The 11,369-nt window shown below is 35.0% G+C and overlaps 1 protein-coding gene across 3 annotated transcripts in view; it reads right to left on the reverse strand.

Annotated features, from left to right (window-relative positions):
- Positions 1-11,369, reverse strand: part of HDX (highly divergent homeobox) — a 209,371-nt gene that overhangs the window by 36,732 nt on the left and 161,270 nt on the right. The window lies entirely within an intron of this gene.

The following is an 11,369-nucleotide window of genomic DNA, read 5'->3' on the forward strand; positions in this document are numbered from 1 at the left end:
GAAACCAATTTTATTCCCATGTTTCTTATGCAATTTTCAGAAAGACCATTTTATGACTAGAATTTGTAACCTTTCTAGTTTTGTCATGTCAAAAAGGATTCTTAAAACCTAAAGCAGTGTAGAAAACCACTAAATAACAGTTTAGAGTTTCAGCTCTAAATTTGATTATGATGCCCTTTATATCAACTAGAATTTCTGCTATACAATAGGGCAAGGTAAATACAAAGCCACCTTAGCTACTCCTTTTTTATTTATTTATTTATTTATTTTTTTTATTATACTTTAAGTTCTAGGGTACATGTGCATAACGTGCAGGTTTGTTACATATGTATACTTATGCCATGTTGGTGTGCTGCACCCATCACCTCGTCAGCACCCATCAATTCATCATTTATATCATGTATAACTCCCCAATGCAATCCCTTCCTCCTCCCCCCTCCCCCCTCCCCATGATAGGCCCCAGTGCGTGATGTTCCCCTTCCCGAGTCCAAGTGATCTCATTGTTCAGTTCCCACCTATGAGTGAGAACATGCGGTGTTTGGATTTCTCTTCTTGTGATAGTTTGCTAAGAATGATGGTTTCCAGCTGCATCCATGTCCCTACAAAGGACGCAAACTCATCCTTTTTTATGGCTGCATAATATTCCATAGTGTATATGTGCCACATTTTCTTAATCCAGTCTGTCACAGATGGACATTTGGGTTGATTCCAAGTCTTTGCTATTGTGAATAGTGCTGCAATAAACATACGTGTGCATGTGTCTTTGTAGTAGAATAATTTATAATCCTTTGGGTATATACCCAGTAGTGGGATGGCTGGGTCATATGGTACATCTAGTTCTAGATCCTTGAGGAATTGCCATACTGTTTTCCATAATGGTTGAACTAGTTTACAATCCCACCAACAGTGTAAAAGTGTTCCTATTTCTCCACATCCTCTCCAACAACTGTTGTTTCCTGATTTTTTAATGATTGCCGTTCTAACTGGTGTGAGATGGTATCTCATTGTGGTTTTGATTTGCGTTTCTCTGATGGCGAGTGATGATGAGCATTTTTTCATGTGTCTGTTGGCTGTATGAATGTCTTCTTTTGAGAAATGTCTGTTCATATCCTTTGCCCACTTTTTGATGGGGTTGTTTGTTTTTTTCTTGTATATTTGTTTGAGTTCTTTGTAGATTCTGGATATTAGCCCCTTGTCAGATGAGTAGATTGCAAAAATTTTCTCCCATTCTGTAGGTGGCCTGTTCCCTCTGATGGTAGTTTATTTTGCTGTGCAGAAGCTCTTTAGTTTAATTAGATCCCATTTGTCAATTTTGGCTTTTGCTGCCGTTGCTTTTGGTGTTTTAGACATGAAGTCCTTGCCCATGCCTATGTCCTGAATGGTACTACCTAGATTTTCTTCTAGGGTTTTTATGGTATTAGGTCTAACACTTAAGTCTCTAATCCATCTTGAATTAATCTTCGTATAAGGAGTAAGGAAAGGATCCAGTTTCAGCTTTCTTACGTACACTCTCCCAAGACTAAACCAGGAAGAAGTTGAATCCCTGAATAGACCAATAGCAGGCTCTGAAATTGAGGCAACAATTAATAGCCTACCCACCAAGAAAAGTCCAGGACCAGATGGATTCACAGCTGAATTCTACCAGAGGTACAAGGAGGAGCTGGTTCCATTCCTTCTGAAACTATTCCAATCAATAGAAAAAGAGGGAGTCCTCCCTAACTCATTTTATGAGGCCAACATCATCCTGATACCAAAGCCTGGCAGAGACACAACAAAAAAAGAGAATTTTAGACCAATATCCCTGATGAACATCGATGCAAAAATCCTCAATAAAATACTGGCAAACCGGATTCAGCAGCACATCAAAAAGCTTATCCACCATGATCAAGTGGGCTTCATCCCTGGGATGCAAGGCTGGTTCAACATTCGCAAATCAATAAACATAATCCAGCATATAAACAGAACCAAAGTCAAGAACCACATGATTATCTCAATAGATGCAGAAAAGGCTTTTGACAAAATTCAACAGCCCTTCATGCTAAAAACGCTCAATAAATTCGGTATTGATGAAACGTACCTCAAAATAATAAGAGCTATTTATGACAAACCCACAGCTCATATCATACTGAATGGGCAAAAACTGGAAAAATTCCCTTTGAAAACTGGCACAAGACAGGGATGCCCTCTCTCACCACTCCTATTCAACATAGTGTTGGAAGTTCTGGCTAGGGCAATCGGGCAAGAGAAAGAAATCAAGGGTATCCAGTTAGGAAAAGAAGAAGTCAAATTGTCCCTGTTTGCAGATGACATGATTGTATATTTAGAAAACCCCATTGTCTCAGCCCAAAATCTCCTTAAGCTGATCAGCAACTTCAGCAAAGTCTCAGGATACAAAATTAATGTGCAAAAATCACAAGCATTCTTATACACCAGGAACAGACAAGCAGAGAGCCAAATCAGGAATGAACTTCCATTCACAATTGCTTCAAAGAGAATAAAATACCTAGGAATCCGACTTACAAGGATGTAAAGGACCTCTTCAAGGAGAACTACAAACCACTGCTCAGTGAAATCAAAGAGGACACAAACAAATGGAAGAACATACCATGCTCATGGATAGGAAGAATCAATATCGTGAAAATGGCCATACTGCCCAAGGTTATTTATAGATTCAATGCCATCCCCATCAAGCTACCAATGACTTTCTTCACAGAATTGGAAAAAACTGCTTTAAAGTTCATATGGAACCAAAAAAGAGCTACTCTTTGTGTCAATAAAAAACATGAATGAAGTTAACTTTATACTTGGTAAGATTTCAAAAAATATGCAGGGCAAAACAGAAGAACTATTTAGTTAGTTCAAAAAGACGAATTTTTCTTTATATTTGATGGGGGAATTTTCCCTTCAAGTTTATAAAATGTAGTTCCTTGTATGTATTTAGGATTGACACTAAATGTGAAGTTTGAAACACATGAATCAAGTACACACAAAAGAGAAAATTGCCTAGTATGAAATTAAAATATGTACGGATATTAATTTTCTTAGCTTTGATAACCTCTTTCATAGGAGAAATACTAGTTTAAAAAGGAGAATTCCATTTATTTTTTCTTTTTAACACTTTTCTATTTTTAATTTTTGTGGGTATATATTAAGTGTATATATTTACGAGGTGCATGAAACATTTTGGTACAGGCATGCAAAGCATAATAATCACATCATGAAACACTGGGTATCCATCCCTTCAAGCATTTATCTTTTGTGTTACAAACTGTCCAATTATGCTCTTATAGTGATTTTATAATGTACAATTAAATTATTATTGACTCTAGCACCCAATTTGTCATTACATCAAAACGTTGAAAATGGATTGCTATAATTCAGAAAAGATAAAGAATGGCAATTGCTTACTAAACTTCTTCAAATTGTCATGTAATCTCTCTGTTTTCTACCTATGAACACTTAACAAATTGCAAATGCGGAAGCTTTTCTTTTACGATAATCTTAGCCACCAATGTTTGTGAAAATGATGGTATGAGCAGAAGGAGGAAAACACCAGTCTCCGTAGGATGATTTCTGCTTCATTTGGGTCATAAAAGCTGGAGAAGAGTGAAGAAAAAAAGGCAGAAACCAAGTTTCTATTTATCTTCAACTTCTTTTGCACCCTTTTTGAGAGAAATGAGTGATTACAAAATGTGCAAAGATAAAGGTAAAATAATATGTTATGTGAATATTGGAAGTGTGTGAGATTTTATTGCAAACCAAAGCTAAACTATTTCCTCTTTGGATATTCCTCAAAAGTAGAAGGCACTGGGAAAATGATTCAATGTATAAATACAATGCTAATGGGTTTATTACATTTTTACAGAATCATACATAATTGAATTAATCTTAGAGTCTGCTATGGTCTGAATATTTGTCTCCCCTACTCCAAATTAACACATTAAAATCCCAACCCCCAAGGTAATAGTGTTAAAAGGTGGGACCTTTTGGAGGTAAATAGATAATGAGAATGGATCTCTCATAAATGGGATTAGTGCTTTTATAAAGGAGAACCCAGAGAGATTTCTTGCTCCTTCTGCCATGTGAGGTTACAGCAAAAAGATAGCTGTCTAGAAAGTGGGCTGCCCATACTTTGGACCTTCCAGCACCTTGGTCTTTGATTCCTCAGACTGCAGAACAATTAAGAACAAATTTATGCTGTTTATAAGACAGCCGATCTAAAATATTTTACTATAGCAGATTGTGATAGTTAATTTTATGTGTCAGTTTAACTGAGCTAAATGTTTCACAGATAGCTGGCAAAACATTATTTCTAGGTGTGTCCCTGAGATTGTTACTGGTAGAGATTAGAAGTTGAGTGTATAGACTGTTAAGACGATCACTTTTACCAATGTGAGTGGATATCATACAATCTGTTGAGCGCCTAAAGTATCCATCCTCTTTTTGCATAAAAATATCAGGTATATGAAACATACCACTCTGCAAGGTTCCCAGTTGGTTTTGTAAGTGTTTTCAAAATGGTCTTCCTTAAACTGAATCATATCTATGGTTTTATTTCATTGAGGTATTGTTTCCAGTTCTTTGCTTCAGATCTTCTTCACCCTGAACTCTCCCTTCTACATTCCAGCTATCAATTATGTGAAGGGTATTTTTTCACTGTTTCAGATTAAACATCCCTACTTTAAAATATTTACGTTTTTCAACCATTTTGTATTAACAATGGACAAGTTATTTTATCACTCTAGGCCTCAGATTATTTATGTGCAAAATTAGGAAAATGATTTCCAAATTATTTACTTTCCTGAATAATAAATTTCCCACCAGAATGGTCACAAATCTAAAATAATAGTAGTATCTTTTCAACCAGAACGCCTATGTATTAACAACACAAACATAATAGCTATTAAAAATGAGTACTCTAAAGCCCTGTACATTTCTAAGTATATTTCTATTAAACAATATGAAGCTATATTCTAAACTTTTATTTTAAATGTATGATATTATTCATTTGTTAGTTCATGTATGCTATACATAGAGGGTACACTTTTCTGTTAGATATTCATATATTCATTCCACATATATTACTGAACATTTACTATGTACCAAACACTGTTTCTGGTGCTTGGGATGCAGTGGTAAATATAATAGATATAGTCTTTTCCTCAGGGAACTTAAATGCATAAATATAGATGATAAACAACAGAAATGCATATGTACAGGTGATAAACAAGTAGAAAACAAATATAAATTATAAAATTTGACCAAGTGTTATGGATAAAAAGAACATGCTAGAATATTTAGCTGCAATGACATAGTGTTGTAAAGGTTTTTCCAAATTTACCTGATCTTAAGAATAATTTGCAGAAGGGAAACATATAGATTCTCTGGGCCTTTCTTGCAAATTCTGATTCAGTAGGTCTAGAATAGGGTGATCTATATTTTTAAGAAGTATCCAAGTTATTTCTTATGGTAAGGCATACACTAGTAAAGTAGAACTGGAAATAATGTTAGACTGGGAATAAGAGACTTGGCCTCTACCTACTATGGGAAAGCTAATCTGGCTCCATTTTACATATAGATTAGATAGACAGATAGATAGATAGATAGGCATTGAACTCAACCCCAAGGTGCCCCCCAGCTCTAAATCAATGTATGTAATAGATAATAGGGAGTTTGCCATGTACTGTATAAACACTGTTCCATTTAAAGGCACTTCAAATCTAGCCATGCTCCTTTGAAAATAAATATAATCTAAAATATAAAAACGTAAAGTTGTTTTCTATGAACTGTATTTAAGTCCCTCAAAATGTATCTCAAACATTAAAATATGTTGTTTCTCTCAATATTTGACCATTCAAAGGTACACTTTAATGTTTGTCCACTATAACCCTAATGCAGATGGAAAGGACAGGCATTAAACTGAATTGTAGCAAGGCGGAGGAGGGGGGAACTAACTGTCCTCGAGGACTTAGCAGTGCTTCCAACTTATAGTCCGCATGTAATACCTCAAAATATTTCTCCAATGTATTATTCTCATTTAGGAATAATTGATCACAGTAAATTTCAATTTCCTCGAGAGAGATGCACTTTTCCCATGGCACTTAGAAAAGTTCTGGCACATAATAGGTGTTCAGTTTACCTTTGCTAAATGAGTAAGTCGGTAAATAGGCACTAACCTGGAAATGACATTTCAAGATGAAGAAAAACATGCACATAATTAACAATCATTGTTAAGGTCAAAGAAAAAATATACCAAGTTTGCTTCCTATACTTCTTAGAAGTATAAGACATAAAAAAAAATCTGAAACTTTCAAATCATACCGTAAGTAATGGTTAACTAGACATCCTAAGGTGAAGTTCATTTTGGTGATTAGTAATTAGAAGGTATATTAGACTTGAAAACATATAAATAGTTTTTCCTGAAATCTCAAGAATATATGTTGCAAACATATTCTCCTTTGGAATAATTTATCACACGTTACAGAAGAGGTCCTCTTACAACATATCACTTCCAAATTTTCTTTCTGCCATGAGCATTCTAGTATGTGAAAATCATGAGAAATAAAAGGATAGTGAACAGCTCCTTATTCTTTCATCTAATATGAGTTTAAACAAATATTAAGCAAGAATAAAATGGCAAAATTCTTCTTCCTTTTTTGCATATCAAGATCTTTGTGTAGGAATAAGAAACTCAGCATATAGTAATGCCTAAGGGGGAGCTGATGTTAATGGTTTTGGCCATTTTTACCGTCAGTGTGCCTAAAATCCCTTGATATCAGAGATAACTCTAGCCAGAAATCCTGTGGATATCTTATCTTTATTTTAGGAGTGTATGTTTTTAAAGAGATTCTGTCCCTGTCTCCTCTCTTGCAGTATGGGTGTCTCAAGGAGACTCTATGGCTGTCCATAGAATCTGAACATTGTTGCCATGGCACAAGGTACTTATTAGTACCAGTGGCATGACAAATTTTTTAAAAAGTGAAAAACTCAGTAGAAAAGTTGGAGAATAAATTAAGGGATATCTTACTGAAAGTAGAGCAAGAGGAAAAACAGATTGGAAGTGGAAATCTTAGAGTAACAGTTATAGTCCAGGTGCATAAAATAACCAATTCAATTGGAGCAGATCAAAAAATTCCAGGAGATATTTCTTTAAGATGATGGAATTATTATACTACCAAATGTGTATGAATGTGTTGAGTGGAGACTTGTGCAACTGGGAAAGGGTTTAAAGATAAATTAGTAGTAAGTACCTAGAAAATAACTCAAGCAAACATATGAATATCAAAAATATAAATTAAGTAAATTATGAACTACAGGGAAACAAAACAATGCTAAGTTATACAGAAAAGGAAAAAATGACGTTTCACTACATAATTCAAATGTGTAAAGCATTTACATAGTCAAAATAATGAATACCAAGCTGACCAAAGTTATAGGAGGATAAGGAGAGAGGAATTATGCATGTAGGTGAAAGAATTAATGAGGAATTCTTGAAAGAGATTTTTTTAAAAGCTTTACATTTCACAGTGAAAAATCAATAGACAATGCCTAACATTGAACAAATTGGGAAGTCGCAATGTAAATATATGAGAGAGACTGCTGTCTATTCCCTATATTTGTCCTCATCTCTCAGAATAATAGAAGGTTTAGCTGGACACATGATTGCTCACAGTAAAATCACATTTGCAGCTTCTCTTGTAGTTTGGTATGACCATGTGACTAATCTTTAGCCAATGGGATACAAGTGAAAGGATCTCATGGCAGTTTCCAGAAATACTTGTTAAAAGACAGCTGGTAAACACGCTTTGCTCTTTATTCTTCTCCCTCTCTGTCATGCTGCCTCGAGTATGTATGCTATCATTTTGTATCTTGATAAAAAGGGCCACATCACAGGGACAGCAGAATGGAAACTGGAAGGCATCAGGGTTTCTGTGGACATTGTAGAGACAAACTGCCATGCTAGCTGTAAATTGCATACTCATGGACTTATATATGGAATTGAAACATCTTTGTCTAAGCCATTGTTACTTTTAGGTCTTTTTAATACTTACAGCTAAACCTAATTCTAGTTAATACAACACATCATTCATAGATGAAAGTAAATACTGAAGGAAATATCTAAAAGTGGAAAGTGGTTCGACTTGGGCTATTGCAAAATGGTAGGAAGGAAGGAGTGAGGAATGTTGGTTTTGTAGCAAATTCTACAGAACTTGACTTCCTAAGCTATATACATATATAAATTTGATTAAAAAATAAAAATGACAATGACAACAAGAACACATGCTCTTCATTTCCCTATTTTTGACTGTTGCTTAGGCTCCTCATACTATGATCCTATTCCAATTCCTCTTCGGCCATTTTTTTTTTTTTCTTGTGTCATCCCTCTTGTTAGACTCTGAACTCCTTAAAATAGAAATAATGTCTAATGCACTTCTCTCTCCTTGTTAGTATACTTTAACACATAGCAGCATGCTCAACAAACACAGTATTGAATTTAATTTTCCATCTGGACTCTAACAAGAAAAAGCAAGACTCTGAACAGGGCAGTACTTATTTTGAGAATAGTATTTATTTTCAGAAATCTGTACTCTAAAAATTCTCTCTATATTGCTCTTTTCTTCATATATATGAGATAAGAGGTGGAGTCTCATTAGGTTGTCCTAATGAGAGAGACTGCTGTCTATTCCCCATATTTGTCCTCACCTTCCAGAATAATAGAAGGTTTAGCTGGGAACATGGTTCCTCACAGTAAAATCACATTTGCAGCTTCTCTTGTAGTTTGGTATGACCATGTGACTAATCTTTAGCCAATGGGATACTGGCTTGAACTCTTGGGCTCAAGTGATCCTCCCACCTCAGCCTTCTGAGTGGCTGGGACTACAAATGTGTACTACCAAGCCTGGCTCTTTGTCACTTCTTCTTTAATGTAATTCCCTTTTGATCTACTGAGATGATCTTCCAGTGTGTGTACTGGTGTCAACCTACACTTGCTCACAAGCGTCAACTGTTAGCATCTCTTCCCAACTCTGTGTTGAGTGAGACATGGAATCAGCTGTGGTAGGAATCTTTACACCACAGAAATCAGCGAATGCTATTAATTAAGGCTTTTTTCCCCTTAAAGAATTGATTGTTAAATACTTACCAGCACTACCACTTTCAAAATTTTATACCAACATCTTTTAAATGGAACATAAACTACTTTTCTGATGATTGATCATTATGATTTTAATATTTTATTTTATTTTATTTTAAGTTCCAGGATAAATGTGTAGGACGTGCAGGTTTGTTACAAAGGTAAATGTGTGCCTTGGTAGGGGTTTGCTGCACTTATCAACCCATGAGCTAGATATTAAGCCTTGTATGCATTAGCTATTTATCCTGTTGCTCTCCCTTCCCCTACCCCCCAATAGGCCCCAGTGTGTGTTGTTCCCCTCCCTGTGTCCATGTGTTCTCATTGTTCAGCTCCCACTTATAAGTGAGAACACGTGGTGTTTGGTTTTCTGTTCCTGTGTTAGTTTGCCGAGGATAATGGCTTCCAGCTTCATCCATGGCCCTGCAAAGGACATGATCTCATTCCTTTTTATGGCTACATAGTATTCCATGGTGTATATGTATCACATTTTCTTTATCCAGCCTATCACTGATGGACATGTGGGTTGCTTCCATGTCCTTGCTATTGTGAATAGTGCTGCAATGAACATACATGTGCTTGTATCTTTATAATAGGATGATTTATAATCCATTGGGTATATGCCCAGTAATGGGATTGCTGGGTCAAATGGTATTTCTGGTTTTAAGTCTTTGAGGAATCACCACACTGTTTTTCACAATGGTTGGATTAAAGACTTAAATGTAAAACCCAAAACTATAAAAACCTTAGAAAAAAATCTAGGCAATACCGTTTAGGACTTGGGCATGGGCAAAAGATTTTATGACAAAAATATCAAAAGTAATTGCAATTAAAGCAAAAGTTGACAAATGGGATCTAATTAGACAAAAGAGTTTCTGCATAGCAAAAGAAACTATCATCAGAGTGAATAGAAAACTTACAAAAAGGGAAAATTTTTACAATCTACCCATCTGACTAAGGTCTAATATAGACAATCTATAAGGAACTTAAACAATTTTACAAGTAAAAACCAAACAACCCCATTAAAAATTGGGCAAAGGACATTAACAGAGAGTTCTCAAAGGAAGAAATTTAAGCAGCCAACAAACATGAGAAAAAGCTCAGCACCACTAATCTTTAGAGAAATGCAAATTAAAACCACAATGAAATACCATCTCACGCCAATCAGAATGGCAATTATTAAAAAGTCAAAAAACAACAGATGCTGGCAAGGCTGTGCGAAATTGGAACACTTTTACACTGTAGGTGGGAATGTAAAACAATTTTTTATCTATCATTCATTATATGAGATATATTTCAGTTCACCTCAGGTAATTTTTAAACAATGTTATTGAGATATTTTTAAAACATCACACAATTCATTTATTTAATGTGTACAATTAAAATGTTTTCAACATATTCACAGAGCTGTGCACCAGTCACCACTATCTAATCTGGAACATTTTGATCATGCCAAAAATAAACCCCATGCATATTAGCAGTCATTTCCCATCCCTCCCTACCCCCAGCTCCTGGCACTACTAACCTACTTTCTGTCTCTAGAGTGTGCCTAACGTAGACACTTCATATAAATGAAATAATACAATATGTGGTCTTTTGCAATGGGTTTCTTTCATTTAGCATAATGTTTTTAAGGTTCATCCATTATATAGCATGTATTAATATTTCATTCCTTTATATGGCTCTATAAGAGTCCATTATATGCATATACCCAGATGTTGTCTATTCATTCACTTGGTGGATGTTTGGGCTGTTTCCGTTTGGATATTATGGAAAACTCTGTTATGAATATCAGTGTACAACTTTTTCAGTTGGACATACATTTTTTATTCTTTTGAGTGGAGTGAAATCCATTCCAGCAGTGGAATTTTTGGTCATATGAGAACTTAGTGTTAAACTTTTTGAGGATTGTTGTCAAACTTGCTAAAATATTTTATATTCTTACCAGCAATGTATAAGGGTAACAATTTATCCATATCCTGGCCAAAACTCATTATTATCTACCTTTTATGTTAATATTATTACAGTGGGTAAATGGTACCTTGTAATTTTTATTTCCGTTTCCATAATGACTAATGATGTTGAAGATATTTTCAGGTAAATATTGGCAATATGTATATCTTTTTAAGAGAAATGTCTATTCAGTCCCTTTGCCTATTTTTAAAATTGGGTTATTTGCATTTTTTATTATTGACTTGTAATTGTTCTTTACATGCTTTGATACAAATTCCTTATCAGA

This window comes from Rhinopithecus roxellana, chromosome 7 (assembly GCF_007565055.1).
Source record: "Rhinopithecus roxellana isolate Shanxi Qingling chromosome 7, ASM756505v1, whole genome shotgun sequence".
Lineage (NCBI taxonomy): Eukaryota > Metazoa > Chordata > Mammalia > Primates > Cercopithecidae > Rhinopithecus > Rhinopithecus roxellana.